Source organism: Sminthopsis crassicaudata, chromosome 2 (assembly GCF_048593235.1).
Source record: "Sminthopsis crassicaudata isolate SCR6 chromosome 2, ASM4859323v1, whole genome shotgun sequence".
NCBI classification, from domain to species: Eukaryota; Metazoa; Chordata; class Mammalia; order Dasyuromorphia; family Dasyuridae; genus Sminthopsis; species Sminthopsis crassicaudata.
The window spans coordinates 591,132,526-591,148,382 of NC_133618.1; the positions used below are offsets into that span (position 1 = coordinate 591,132,526).

General features: G+C 34.4%; 1 protein-coding gene across 2 annotated transcripts in view; it reads right to left on the reverse strand.

Moving 5' to 3' along the window:
- Nucleotides 1–15,857, reverse strand: part of ABLIM1 (actin binding LIM protein 1) — a 389,888-nt gene that overhangs the window by 259,003 nt on the left and 115,028 nt on the right. The gene's annotated exons all lie outside the window — the stretch shown is intronic.

The window sequence follows — 15,857 nt, forward strand, 5'->3', positions numbered from 1 at the left end:
GGTTCATGAGCAAAGAATGGAAACTGTGGAGGGACAAATTAAAGTTCTTTATAAAGACAAACAACAATACAACTGACTATAAATGGAATGGGCTGCCTCAAGTGAAAGCAGAACATCCACTCTCCCAAATCTTTTGGTAGAGACTGAATAACCACTAATTAGGGATGTAGTAGGGAGGATTATTTGTCAGGCACAAGTTGGACCAGATGACCTCTGAGATTCTTTCCAAATCTTAGATTCTATGACTTCAATTTCTTTCTATAAAACAGGAGCAATAATGATAGCTAGCATTTACATAATAACTTAAAGTTTACAAAGCACTTTACATGTCATCTCATTGGATCCTTATAGTAATCTTGTGAGATAGTTGCTATTATTATTTATCCCCATTTTATAGAGGTTGGGAGATTAAATGACTTTCCCAGGGTTGTATGGCTAGTAAGTATCTGAGGCAAGATTCAAATTCAGGTCTTCCTGACTCCAAGTCCCAAACCCTATCCAGTGTGCCATTTAACTGACTTATTAGGCAGAGAAGAAAGGACCACACAGAAAAAGTAGAATGTACAATAAGTACTATTTTACCTTCTTTCTAATAGAGAATCTCAAACATGAGACAGACAAAACAAAAATAGATCCCACTGTGAAATTAAGGGTGGCGGTCACTAAAACTAGATAACTTCACAGAAACAGATGGACTATTAGGAATTTCACAAGTCTGGTGCTATTCTGAGTCTCTTTTCTTCTTTTTTTATTAAGAAAAGGAAATGGCTTTGCATAAATTATTTTTCAGATTCACTTTGCTATGTGGAACAGCAAAGATGAGAGGGGATGAAGAAGGGGAAGGGGAGAAATAAATGTAAGAAGCCAGCATCAACACAGCAAATGACAATAGTCTCATCATTAAAAGAGACCTGTGTAGAGTGGAAAATCAGAATAGATAAGGACTGTGAAGAACGCATAAGAAATAGCAAATGGCAAAAGATCATTTTAGAGAGTCACTTTTAGGAAAGTGAAATTCATGGAACTGGTAGAATGAAAAGCAACTTCCAAAGCGGAAAATGGACAAAAGTTCTTCAAAGAACAGGAGGTAAGCAAGGAAAATGCCTGCTTTCCCCAGAAAATTTAGAAATCACTTCCCACAGCTATATTTTATTCATGATGTGCCCCCCTTCCTTTCCCATCTTGAATCTTCTTCCTCAATTTAAAATCAAATCAGATCAACATTTACTTAGCATTTAAATGAAGAATATAGTGCTAGGAACCAGGGACTGATAAAATGTTAAGGCCCTCATAAAACAGATAGCTTATAGGGGAATGGGGAATATACAATGCACAGACACTGAGTTATAAAATAATACATGGCAGGTGTCATGGGAAGTCTTAGACCAGGAAAGATCATATATTTTCTTATCAGCCTCAAAACCAATCTCTTCCATGAAGCCTTTGCTGATTAACTCCACCCCCAGAAAGATCCTTCTCTTTCCTGATAAAGATAGTCATAATCACAATCCATATTCTATATTGCTTCTGACTATTGGCTGCTAGTTCATGAGTGTACAACTAGCCACCCAGCTACATTTTTAAATGTTTAAGAAGCAGGGATTTTTCATCCCCCACAGGACTGGGAACAAACAGTGTTTAAACAGTTCTTATTTGATAGGGCAACTTGATCATAATTGGGGAATGGGGAAGCAAGCAGCTACAAATATATTATACCATGGCCATTTTCTTTCCAATCTATTTCTCCTTCCCCATCATTACCCTTCTATTCCCTTTTAATCTTACTCTGGGAAAAGTAATTACTCAGTACTATTGGAAAAGCTATGCCAATCAAATGCCCTTTGGATCCATTCACTATTCCTCTGATGTTCCTCAAACCAAGACAGCTTTTTTCTCTAGTCACCATTTCCCATGTGTTGTGAATGTACTGGAAACAAGAAAGAACACTGGGAAATGAGTATGGACCACAACATAACATTTCCACTCTGTTATTGTTTGCTTGCATTTTTGTTTTTTCTTCTCAGGTTATTTTTACCTTCTTTCTAAATCTGATCTTTTTTGTGCAACAAAATAACTATAAATATGTATACATATATTGTTTTTAAGATATTCTTTAATATATTTAACATATATGGCACTCCCTGCCATCTAGGGGAGAGGGTGGAGGGAAGGAAGGGAAAAGTTGAAACAAAAGTTTTTGCAAGAGTCAATGTTGAAAAATTATCTATGCATATATTTTGTATATAAAAACTATAATCAAAAAATAAAATGTTAAAAAAAAAAAAAGAATGTACTGGAGACCATTTATATTCAGCAAATTGTTAAATTTACAAAGTGACCATTAATACCTCCAAAATCAATAATTTGCTGACTGTTGATTGTCTAGATTTAATAAAATTATGGAGAAAATGCTAATAATGAAGATTAAATGTGAAAGAGAGCCAGTTGTTAGACATTTACTACACTCCTCCTGCCTATATGTGTTAGAGCAAGGTGTTTCAGTGGATAGAGTGCTAAAATTCATTCTCAAATATTTACTGCCTATGTTATGTCCAGTTGAGCCATTTGACTTCTATCTGCCTCACTTTTCAAATAAAAAAAGGTGCTAATAATAGAACCTTGTTGGTGTTTGGTCATTTCAGTTCTGTCTGACTCTGTGACCCCATTTGAGGTTTTCTTGGCAAAGATACTGGAGTGGTTTGTCGTTTCCTTCTCCAGTTCATTTTTTAGATGAGGAAACTGATGACAATGGGGTTAAGTGACTTAGCCTAGGGCCACATAGTTAATGTCGGAGGCCACATTTGAATCCAGGAAAATTACTCTTCCTGAGTTCAGGCCCAGTATTGTATCTATTGTGACAATAATAGAGCCTATCTCCCAAGATTGTTTTGAGGATCAAGTGAGACAAATATTTGTAAAGCACTTAGCATGGTGTCTAGCTCATAATAGATTCTTAATAAAAGATTGTTCCCTTCCTTAACTCCCTCCACATTAGAATTCAAGGTCCTTGGGAATAAGGACTGTCTAGTTTTTGTGTTTGTAGTCACAAGCTCAGAACTCTTTTTTATTCATCCATCCTTCTACCTATCTGTCCTGTTAGGATTCTTACAAGAGATCTCCTCCCAGAGAAGGATAGCAATTTAGAGATAACAGAACGTTACATTTTGAGGAGATTCAGAGCCAGGATTCAGTGGATTCCCAAGTCCAGCAGATTCACAAGTCTAAAGGAAAAGCCTGTGCATGGACTTCTGAGAGATTCACATCTAGGATTGAATTCTGGGAAACCCACAATCCCACACTCTAGGAGATTCAGAGGTGCTGGCTAGAAGCTTTGCATTCAGAGGAGCTGGAGAGGAGATTTGGAAGAGACAGTAAAGGACTTTAACTCCTGGCTGCATTTTGGGGATTACTGGTACTGGAACTAAAACTAAAGCTGCCTCCCCAGAAGCTCCCCAAGAGATCTCCTCCCAGAGAACAATAGCAATTTAGAGACAACAGAACATTACACTGTCCAATCATTCAAATAAGCACAAATACTCATGTATATGCATCTATACACCAAAACACAGATACACTGACATACACACCCTTCTGTAATACAGTATAATGTAAAAGTACTGGACCTGGCATCAGAAGGCCTTAGTTTTAAACTAAGCTATGCTGTTAAAAATTTTGTGAACTTGGCCAATTCATTCTCTCGCTAAGTGTTAAATTCCTGATATAAAAAATGAGGTGATTAGATTACGTGATCCCTAAAATCTTTTTCAGCTTTTAAGTTTCATAATTCTGTGTTTGTGATTTTTCATATAGTAGAGGGACTCTAAAATTGTGGGAAGAAATTGCTTGATAGTAAAAGTGATGAATATATAGAAATAATGCCTAGTTAAGAGAAGAAAATAGTTTTTGTGCCCTGCACCCCAAGTTAAGTAATTCAATGAATTTTAAATTACTGTTTTCTCTAAACTTTTCAGAAGTATTTCTAATTTTATTGCCACTCTTGAATAATGACTATTATAGAGTTTTGTGTCTTTTTATTTTCAAGGGCCTTTATTTAAATTATAAATAGTAGTAGGAAGCTTCTTGAACCAAAAGAAAAAAGTATCTATTAACTTTGAGGGTAGGATACACAAAAACAAGGTTAGCAAGTTAAAAAAAAGTAGCTTAAAAGCAAAAAAAAAAAAAAAAAAAAAAGTTAAAATGTTAAAAAAATAGCTTGTGGTAACACTCTTGAAACTTAGTGTTTCCCTCATACTGGTATGGGAGCAATCAATACCTGTGATCTTCAGATCAGAAATGAGAAGTTGTGTTGATAGCAGTAGTTCTCAAACTTTTCCATTTCAGTAACCTTTACACTCTTAAAAATTATTAAAGAACATCAAAAGAGCTTTTGTTTGTAACATATTGATATTTAGTCCATTAAAAATTAAAATGTCAATAACATTATGAATACAATTTAGACTTCTTAACCCCCTAAAAGGATTTCAGGGATTCCCAGGGGTCCCCAGCCCACACTTTGAGAATCACTGATATAGAGTAAGGTTAATTAATAATAAAATAATAATTGCTTATATGTACATAGCTTGTCATGCATTACAGAACTTATTTTAAAGGAGAACTATAATCCCTCAAGTGTTCAGCCTAATTATTTACAAGAAAATCCAAGTAGATTTGTGTGTACAATGTAGCATATCATGTGCTATTAGATGGCAGCCTTTAGAGTTAATCCATTAGGGTATTTTTATTTGGACACTATATATATATATATATGATGGCTCTAATGAGCTTGGTCCAAAACTGCTCAGAGGAAAAACATGTTAGACAGCCTTTAGGAAGCAACATAATGATTTTAATTTACCCCAAATTCTCCCTTTATAAATTAAAAATAAAATGAAAATATTATTTGATAATATCCAATTATATTATATTATATTAATAAAAATATTTGTTATTATAATTTTAATAGCAGTATTCTGGTGATATTGTAGGATTGTGATTCTCCAAAGAATTAACATTGAAAGACACTCAAATGGCAAAGAAGAGGTCATAATGGAAATGACTTTACCATATATTACCATTGAGAAATTGCAGAGAGGTATAATTGGGAAAGGAGTTGAGCTGGTCATGCAATAAGAGCAAGGGAAAGCCTACAGACAGCATTCCTGCTCCAACAGAATTCACAAAACCATCAAGATTAGTAGAGGAAAATGCCTAGCAAATTGGATTGACCTTTTGCCCAACCTCATTGAAGATCAATGGAAGGGCATGGACAAGAATTATATTAGATGTTTTATGGATGGGTTGTACTTTATACTATGGAAGCAGCACTCATATCAGTGAAATCAAAGACCCTTTAAAGTACTACTAAGTTCATCATTTATGAAGTAATGTCTCCAAGTAACCCTTTCGGGAAATATGAGTATTTTTTATCCCATTTTACAGGTGAAGAAACTGAGTCTCAAAGACTTTAAGTCAAAAGATTAAGATTATTTAGATTAAGGGTGGCAGGACTGGGACTCCAACTTCAGCCTTTTGAGACAAAGTTCAGTACTCTTTTCATTACAAAACCATCAGATTATCAGTGATTCCTCCTCATCAACAAAACATATCTCACAAGTAAACAGCTGTTTGATGCTAGTTCTTTTACAATATAAAAATAATTTCAACAAATACTATTTTATAATCAATCTGACCATAAGAGAAACAATTTAATTGATCAAGGCTGTCTTCTGTGCGCCTTCCTTCAACTTTCTGCATTTCTTTCTTTTTTTCAGAACTGTACTTCCCATGCCCAATATAGCACCCTATTCCCTAAGCAGTCAATGTTTTCAATTTGCCTTCAGTCTCCCTTCAACCAAAATTTACTACTGTTGTATCCTATCCCATTACATGAAGGTCCTGGTAGGTTAATTTGCTAAAATAATTTATAAATGCTTGCTAACTGATGATAATGATAGTATCAGACCAACTGTGGAGAAAACCCAGGAGTTAGTAAAGCAGCTTTCAAAGCAGCTTTTTAACTCAAAGAAATGAATGAACTTGGAATTTTAGGTTTCTTGGCAATGCCAACAAAAACTATTAGAAATCCAGCCTTTCCTACTCCCCTTAATTAAATCCTCCAGCTTGCTTCCAAATATGGCTGAGTTATATCTGATTTTCTAGATCTTACTTTTGCAAAACCACATGCACATCTCCTGGGTTTGAATTTTGCTCTGTGTGATATTGGATGTGTAACTTAACCTTTCTGGGCCTGTAACATTTTCTTATTTGTCAAATGAATAAGGCTTAACTAAATGACCTTTGAGTTTTTTTACATTTTTAAATCTATGATCTTATGATCCTAAAAAAACTTTCCAATTTTTCCCCCTTCATTCCACAGTCCTGTATAACCCCAAGTCTAATCAACAAAAAGTTAATAAATATACAGACCAATGACTCTAAGAGAGAAACTAAGGACAGTTATGTTCAAATGAGTAACATCATTTGGGGTGGGTATATCTCTAATGGAATATTTCTTTCCTATAAAATATTCTGGGTTTGGCCATACTTAAAAGAATAGAAAGAAAATAATAAGAGTATAAAAACTGAAATCTGAGAAAAAGAACAAAAATGTTCTACAAATAAAAACAGAAAAGTCCCTTTTCTTTCTTTAGTTGTAACTGTTAGAGTAGGATAGTGACAAAGAGAGGAAAAGAGACTAGATTTGTGATTTCTTTATTGGTTTAGGGAACTCCTCAGATGTGAAAACTCCCTCTACCAAGTCTGGGATGGATATCTTCTCTCAATTTACAATCCTGGAAAGTTACTTGGATAGTGAGAGATTACAGGGCTTCTCCAGGGTCACATGACTAGCTTATATCACAGGCAAGACTCAAACCTAAGTCTTGCATATGTCCAAGTCTGCTCTCTATCAATGACCAAATTTTTGTAAAACACTTAGCAGAATGCCTGGTACACAGCAGGTGTTCAATAAATGCCTTTTCTTTTCCTCTTCCCTTTGTTCCCTCCAACCACTCATTTTCAGATGATGTCACTATTAATAACTTTAGTAAATTGTTTTATTTTATTATACAAGAGACTTCTAATGGAATGAGATCAATCTGTAAATTTTTGTAATATAAAAACAAAATGTATCAATAAATTTTAGAAAAGTAGATGTAAGTTCCTCAAGGTCAAAGACTTTCTTGCTTGTGTATCTTTGTATCTCCCAAGGTTAACACAGTACCTAATATATCATAAGTACTTAATAGATGCTTTCTCATTTAAATAAAAAGCCTCCCAAACCATTTTTAAACACCTCCAAGAAGCATTTCAGGAGTAATTTCTGATTCTCTACACAATACCATCCTCATTACCAATACATCTACTTTTCTTTCATTATTTCTGTAATTGTTGATCTGCTCTAAGTCACATGATAGAATAGAATAGAAAGAAGAAGGGATTTGGAGTCAGAAGATTTGAATCTGAATCTCCTACTCATCAAATAAGTCCTTTGTGACCTTGATCAAGTTATTTCCCTTTTTCAAGCCTCAGTTTCCTCAACTGTAAAATAAGGGATTTGGATTTGATGATGTCTAAAGTATCTGTCAGTTGTTTCATGTGTGTTTGTGCACACTATTAAATTGTAAGGTTCTAGAGGGCAAAGATTGCCTTTCTTCTTCTTCTTCCTTTGTATCTGTACTTTGCATTCCTTCTACTTCCTTTATATCCTCCCATAGTATGCAGGCAAATAGATGGCAACCAATGAATGTTATTGACTGACCATTAACCAGAAGGTAAACTAGACATGAAAATTTATTTCAGTCTCAAAAAGAAAATGCCAGTTCATTTATACTAACAAAGTTACTAATGAGTGTTAAGTGTCATAGCAGGAAGTATTTATGCATGTGTGAAAATATTTACTTTTAATGACTACATACCCCTGCAACCTTTGCAATGGCAGAACACCATATTCATCATTGTTCAAGTTTCCTGGGTTTGATGAGATTATACTCTTCTGAGAAGCCTGTATATTGTTACAGAATGTTTATGTATTACTAATTAATCATCATTCAAAAAGTAATGGAGAATATTTACTACAATCACAGAAACTTTGAAGTTTCTTAGGTTAGAGGTATCAAACTCAAATAGAAATGGGGACCATTAAAATATATATAATGATCTCTGTGGGCTGTATATTGATTTAATTTTAAATTTAAAAGTTTTAAATATAATCTATGTTTTATTGTATTTTTATTAAATTTGTGAACTATTTTTCAATCACATTTTTAAAAGGTTCAGCCCATACTGAGAAATGTTGTGGTCCATGTTTGATAACTCCACCTAATGTCATCAGTCAATAAGTTTCTCTTAAATGATTATTAAATGCCAGGCCCTGTCCTGAGGTCTGAGGTTTAAACAAAACAACAGCAATAACACCACAGTCTGTTCTTTCAAGAAACACACCATTCTAATAGGGAAAATGATATCAAACTGTGCATACCCTTTGACTCAACAGTGCTTCTACTGGGATTATATTCCAAAGAGATCTTAGAGGAGGGAAAGAGACCCAGATGTGCAAAAATGTTTGTGGCAGCCCTCTTTGTAGTGGCCAGAAACTGGAAACTGAGTGGATGTCCATCATCTGGAGATTTTAGACATGTATACATATATGTATTGAATTTAAAAAGGTGGGGGGAAGAAGGGGAAAAATTTGGAACAGAAAGTTTTGCAAGGATCAATGTTGAAAAATTACCCATGCATATATCTTATAAATAAAAAGCTCCAATAAAAAAGAAATAAATACTAATGTCTAAAAAGCTTAACTGAGCTTGGCTAATTAATAACATTGATAAGCAACAGGTATAGGAAAGCACTTTGATCATGGCTTATGAACTATAATGTTAGAAAAGACACTCCCTAACCCATTTGGGCTAACTTCTGAGGGGACTTTGTAGTCACACACAAGAAACTCAATTCAAGTAGGGATTGACATAGTCAAACCAGAGCATATTATAATACAGATGACCCTGAAACCCGGAGATATTAAGTGAATTGTTTAAAGCCAAAGAGATATTAGGGAGAGAAGGGGAAAGGGAGCATTAACTATTTACAAACATTTACTATTTTGAAAATTTTAGTATCATATAATTGTACTTTATTGTTTTATGTTTTATTTAACATTCACTAAAAACAACTTTTGACTTAATAGTCAGGCAAAACACATTTTCATATTAGACAAAGTATCTACTATTGACAAGAGCCTGGAACTATGGTAAATACTTTTCAGATAGCATCTCATTTAATCCTCAGAACAACCCAGAGAGATATTATCATCATCTCCACTTTACAACTGAGGAAACTGAGATAGGGACATATAATACATGCATATCTTTACCTATATTATTTAACTACTTGCTCAGGGTCATGTAGGTAAAGTGCCAGAGGTCAAATTTTTAATTTTGTCTTCCTGATACTAGGCCCACCTTGGTATTCTATAATATCCACCTGGTTGTCACTAGCAAATGATGTTATTTTGGTATTACTATTCTAGTAAGGTAAGGTTTCTTTTTTCTTCATCTCACTGTTTCCAAAAGAGTAGACTATCTAATTAGATGCATGAAACAAAGGGAATAAAAGGTAGCATACAATGAACTGCTAAATTTTATGGTAAACTCAGTTTGATAAACATTTATTAACTGCCTATGTGTTAGAAACCGTGCTAAGTTTTAGGGATACATATAAGAAAAACAAAGTTTCTGGCTTCAAGGAGGTTACAATCTAACAGAGGGAAATAATACACAAAAGGAGGCTAAAAAAATGGGAGAAGTCGGACACTACACAATATTCCATGGAGTCATAACCAAGTGTAGCTGCAGATGTAATTTGGAGAGTGAGTTGGAGAGTCCACATCCAGACTTCTAAAGGAAAGCTTTTAGCCGAGTTGAAGAAGTTGGCAAGGTTTTGTCTACCCAAAGCTGAGTTAATCTGTATGTTGATGAGATTTCAAGTGGGTGGGGCACTGTGTTCCTTAGAGTTTAAACCAAACAGAACTGCTCTAAGTAAATACTACAGTTCAAAATAAGGAACAGCAAGCAGTATGGATTAGAAAAAGGCTTCATGAAGGAAGTGGGAAATAAACTAAGCTCTGAAAGAGAAATATTCCAATAACATCTTATTGCTCAGTTTTTTATCAGGGTACAGAAAAGATTAACTTAAGGAGATCTGCCCACAGTTTGAATAATAACTTAAATTTTTGAGTGATTTAGATAAAAGAGTAGCTTCCAATCTATTTCATAGCAACATTTTCAGTAAGGAAAAAAACAATTCATAGCTCTGGACATCTAAAGGCAATGAGATCTACAAATAGCAGGGGGACGAGTTCTAATGACTAGTTAGTTCTCCTATGAGAATGCAAAGGGAATCTCAGAGTTGAAAAAGAAACTTTGGAAATCATAGATTTAAACTCCCCTCATTTCATAGGAAGATACCTCAGGTGAATTTCCATAAGCCACTGAACACTGTTATCTTTGAAAATTCATCATTGAGATTCTCCCAAAAAGACTATGTAGCCGGTCTGCAGACTTCATCACAAAGGAAACAAGAGATTAAGAAAGAAATGTAAAGAATATCATCAAAGAAACTGTATAAGTGAGAAACAAAACAGACTGGCTGATCAGGTAGAGATAATCTTCCCCACCCCGGTGTTCCATTGTTATCTTCTTAACATCAAGATAACATAAGGAAAATCTCCACAACATCAGGTGATTCACCTGATGGACAAAAAGCTCCCAGGACAGGCAGGTATAGATGGATTGTATTTGGTGTCATCAGGTGGAATACTCAGCTTGCTGAGATCACAGGTCCATATTAAAATCTAAGTGTACCTCTGTTACAAAATTGTGCTTTACAGGAAAGACATGACTGCCTCCAAAATCCCAGTGAGTTAAGCCTCAGAATCAGGACAACAAATAGGTTTCCTAATTCTAGATCCAGTGTTTTTCCCATTCTACAATGATGATCCATAATCCAGAATTTGACATTTTGGTCCATGGTGTCTTTTAGCTTTTAATTAGTTTATTCACAAGTTCTACTAGACCAAAGTTGTCACAACATGCAGCATGCAGGCTATATGAGGCCCACAACACTTTCAAGTGCAGCTAAACCAGATTAAAGTGTAATGATAAATATTTAACAAAATAAACAAACAAACAAACAAAAAAACAATAAAACACAAGTAATGTTAACATGTGGTTTTCTAAGTCAATATATGGCCTGTAAAAATCCTTTTGTACAGTTTAATGGCCCCCATTTCTATTTGAGATTGATACCAGTTTTAGACCATATCTTAAATTCCAACTAGCCCTACATCATTCTGAGGTTTTGATTTTTCCAGCTCAGTCCCTAATTTAAAAAAGAGCACCCCATCTTTTCTAAATATGTAAGGCTCCAAATACTATACCCAAACAGGAATTTGTCCCTTGCTTTTACCCATTATATTAGCTTTTTTTTTTTTTTCAACATTTGTCTAACGTTATTCTAGTTCCTCTTAGGTCTATGTATCTTCCAAGTGATCCTTCTTAGATTATAAATTCTAGAGGATAGAAAGTGCATATCCATATAACTTATTATGAACAACACCAATTACAAGGCCATATGCTAAGAACTTAGCAAATTTCATCTCATAAAATGTTTGATCTGCTTCATTGCCCAATCTAGAGTGTAGGTCACAAGAAAACATTTCATTGTATACGTTCCTCCCAAACACAAAATTCCAATCAGAAGAGAACAATTAAGTTGAGGATGAGGGTGAGTTCAAAACTGAAACCAGCAGCTTATATGTATTAAAAAAAAATTGGATATGTAGATTGATGGTAACATCAACCATTCACATGGTTGAAAGTTAGTGAAATGCTTCATTTCATTGCTTTAAAAAATTCAAGGGTTAAATACATCACTCAACTGGAATGCTAATCCAACACTGTGGAAATTGTGTATCTTAAATATACATTGCATTTTGAGTCCTTTATGGTATTCTACATTTTATGCCTAAATAATGTGGAGCATTAAAAAGAATAACACCAGGTTTTAGGAGCTTCCAAACCTACAAAGATTTCAAAGTTTTTACATTGTCATCAGAAATGGACAGTGTAGGTGGTGTGCCTCACAAAATCATGGTCAGATTAAAAAATTCTTAATGAGGTTTCAGTCTCCAGTTTTTCTAACATGACCGACATCCATTGTGCTTCTTCCATCTTATTTGGTTTGGCTTCTCACTTTTGCTCTTGTGACATGCTCCAGAGATCTGATTTACTCCATTCTTGATTAACTTGCCAGCCACACACATAAGCGGAATTTATTTTCAGTAGCTACTGCCCCTGAAGCTTCAAAATGGAAAATCTACCCAGGTATTTTCATTATTTCATATGGCACCAAGAATGTTATTGTCTGTTTCTCTCTGGTTTCTTTCCCAAGGATCTGATCTGTGTGTGTTGTCAAGTTGACAAGTATTTATTAAACACCTATGATATGCAGACACTGTGCTAAGTGCTGGGGATACAAAGAAAGATTTTAAAAAATAATCTTTGCTCTCAGGAAGCTCACAGTCATAATGTGTGCATGTGTATAAGATGTGTATATGTTTATATATATATGTGTGTGTGTGTGTGTACATAGTTATGTGCATACCTACTTAAATTATATATTTATATAGTCAGAAACAACAATACATCTACTGAATATGACATACATATACCTACTTATATATGTATAAATATTGTATTTATATTGTTGGAAACATGAATGGAGGCCAATGAGAATTCCTGTTCATTTTCAACATTTTGAATTTGTATCTTAGCTGCCCTTCAATAAATGATTATTAAATTAAATTGAAGCTCTATACATCTCACAATCAAGATGCCCAATTTGGCTCAAAGAAGAGGTTAGAGATGCACATTCCTAAATTGTCATTCTTTATCTGTATTTCAGTTCAACAACTGTTTAGAGAGCACCTATTATTATACACAAGTCACTGGGGATGATATAAAGATAAATAATGCTGGTCAGACTCCCATGGGAAGGAGAGATAAGACATGTACACAAATGCTTATAACATAAAGTAGAGGCATGAAAGTGGAATGAGAGAAGTACAAACTGGCTAAGGAAAATCAGGTTATTATTGGCTAGAACAAGGAAGGGCTTCATGGAAGAATGACTGAGTTTGGTCTTCAAAGATAAAGGGGAATTGAGCAGGTAGGATTGCAAAATGTGGTGGGTAGGGCCTTCCATTGAAGGTTAAGAGGGTGAGGGAGCAAAAGCCTAAGGCTATTCCATAAGTGGTTTGTTTAGTGGGAGGAAAGGGAAAGGGAATAAGCATTTAAATGGCTCCTAAAGTGTATGGGGCTCTGGGTTAGGTGCTTTTAAAATGTTATCTAACTTGTACTTAATATCCCCATTTTACTGTGGAGGAAACTATTGCAAGTTAAGTGATTAAATCAGGGTCACACATAACTGAACGCCAGTCTTCCGGAGTATAGTTTCCGCACTCCATCCACTAAGCTCAGGAGAAGCTACGAGGAGAAATACATAGATGGAAACCTTAGAATCAGGAAGGCTTGGTTTCAAGTCCTTCCTCTGTCATATCCTGTTTAGGGGACCCTAGGCAAATCACTGAAACTCTCAATGCCTAAGTCATTTTTTAAGACCATCATTTGTGGAATAGGTGCGAATCTGTGTTGGTAAGTGTTCTTACTTTCATATACCAGTGATGTCACAAGCTTAGTTCCTTCCCCCTCCCCCCAATACTAATATGTATATCGATATAGGTAACAGTTGATAATCCAGTGTGGTATAATTGAAGGGAAATATGATAATAACTTACTTTTATACAACTCATTGAAATTAAAAGTTTTTTTTTTCTTATGAAGTCAATAATGCAATCATAATAATTCCCATTTTTACCAATGGGGAAATTAAGGTAAGAATTGGATGCTTAATTTTTTCTTTCTTTCTTTCTTTTTCTTTTTTCTTTTTTTTTCTGCTGAGGCAATTGGGGTCAAATGATTTGCCCAGGGTCACACAGCTAGGAAGTGTTAAATGTCTGAGGCCAAATTTGAACTCAGGTCCTCCTGACTTCAGGGCTGGTGCTCTACCCACTGCACCATCTAGCTGCCCCTGTGCCCTTAATTCTTGGTTCTTTTGTCTTTCCATTCCTTTGGAGAGAAAAGGACTAAGAACAGAACTAAGACTTTATAGCCACTTCCTTTAGCAAAGTGGGAGGGTGAGATAGAAATTTATTTTTAAAAAGCATTTAGGGCCTTGATCCGAATATAGCAAATAAATCTACAGTTAGTTGACTGTTCACTACATGTAGCCCTTAATTTTAAAAAATTAATAAAAACAAATTTTAAAATAATTTTCAGTAGTATTCTTTAAAGTTAATTTATAGGAGTGAAACCCATTATTTTCTATGCATAAGGTGTGTTGAGTTTTTTTTTTCCCTGTCTAAAACAGGTTTGCCAGCTTCTTTAAAATTATGACTGTGATTCTAGTCAACTGTTTAGACTTCTGCAGATAGGGTTTCTGGAGACTCCAGCTGGCAGTAAGCAATGATTCCAAATAGTTTAAAAAATATGTCATGGGGAAGGGTGTGGAAGAAGGAACAAAAAAAATAAAATCTACTCATTTTCAGTTTGATTCTTAAAAACATTAGGACTTATAGCCTATTTTATATTTTCATCACAGCTTCTTTCAAGGTGCTTTCAGATCTATATTTCAGGACATTTTTGCCACTTAACTAGATGTATGAGCAAGTTGCTTCACTTATTTAAACTTCAATTTCTCTATCTATAAAACAGGAGTACTAATACTAGTATTACCTATTTCACAGGTTTTTAGGAGGTTTTTTAGGGTTGTGAAAATGCAATTATTATTATTATTATTTACAAATAATAAATCTCCTTTGAAATGAAAAGATCCAGTGTACTTAGGATAGTAAGGAACACAAATTTAAAATATCTAAATATATTTCTTTCCATATTACATATTACATACACTTATATGCATGTGTATATATATATATATATATATATATATATATACATAATATATACTATAAAAGGATATTGTTTTATATGGAGGCATAATTATTAAGGAAAAAATTGACTAATCCTTATTAATAAATATTAATACACTTATTAAAATGAACAATTTTAAATCATAGTCTACAATGCCAAAGAAAAACCAACAAAGCTTCTTTTCCAAATGGACCATCTTTGGCAGCAGGCCAAATCCAGCATTCAGGTGATTACAAGGTTTGGGAAGGAGTTGAGAGGGAGGAATAAATCTGAGAGACAGCTCTTGGCTTATTCCCTTCACCAGTCCATTGTCAGTTTTAAATTTTGTAATTCTAGTGTTTGTCAGCTTCCCCTTTTTCCAGTAAATGTTCTACTATTTGAGTCAATAAAGAAAATCAAACTGTATTATCAAGCTTTTACATCTTCATTTCCTATGCAAAATAATGTTTGCTTATGCCACATGTGGGGGTGGTGGGGATTTCTAACCCAAACAGCCACTAATGAATTATACATTATACCTTGAGTACAAACCAAGGATGTCAACTCATAACTCTTCAGTCATTCTTAACACATACACACATGTTGGTGCATGTTGCTCAGACTGTTCATGCTTCAAAATAATAGGTAAGAAGGCAGAAGAAAAAGAAAAGGATGACCATCAGGAAATGAACATTCAGGAAACCTGTAACTTCCCAAATTAATGCGAGCAAAGGAAAAACAATAGAAAATCAAAAGTAAAGAAAAGGGCAAGTAGTATATGTTCTTTCTGCTTTGTGATACATGTTATTCTAGTCTCTAGATACTGAG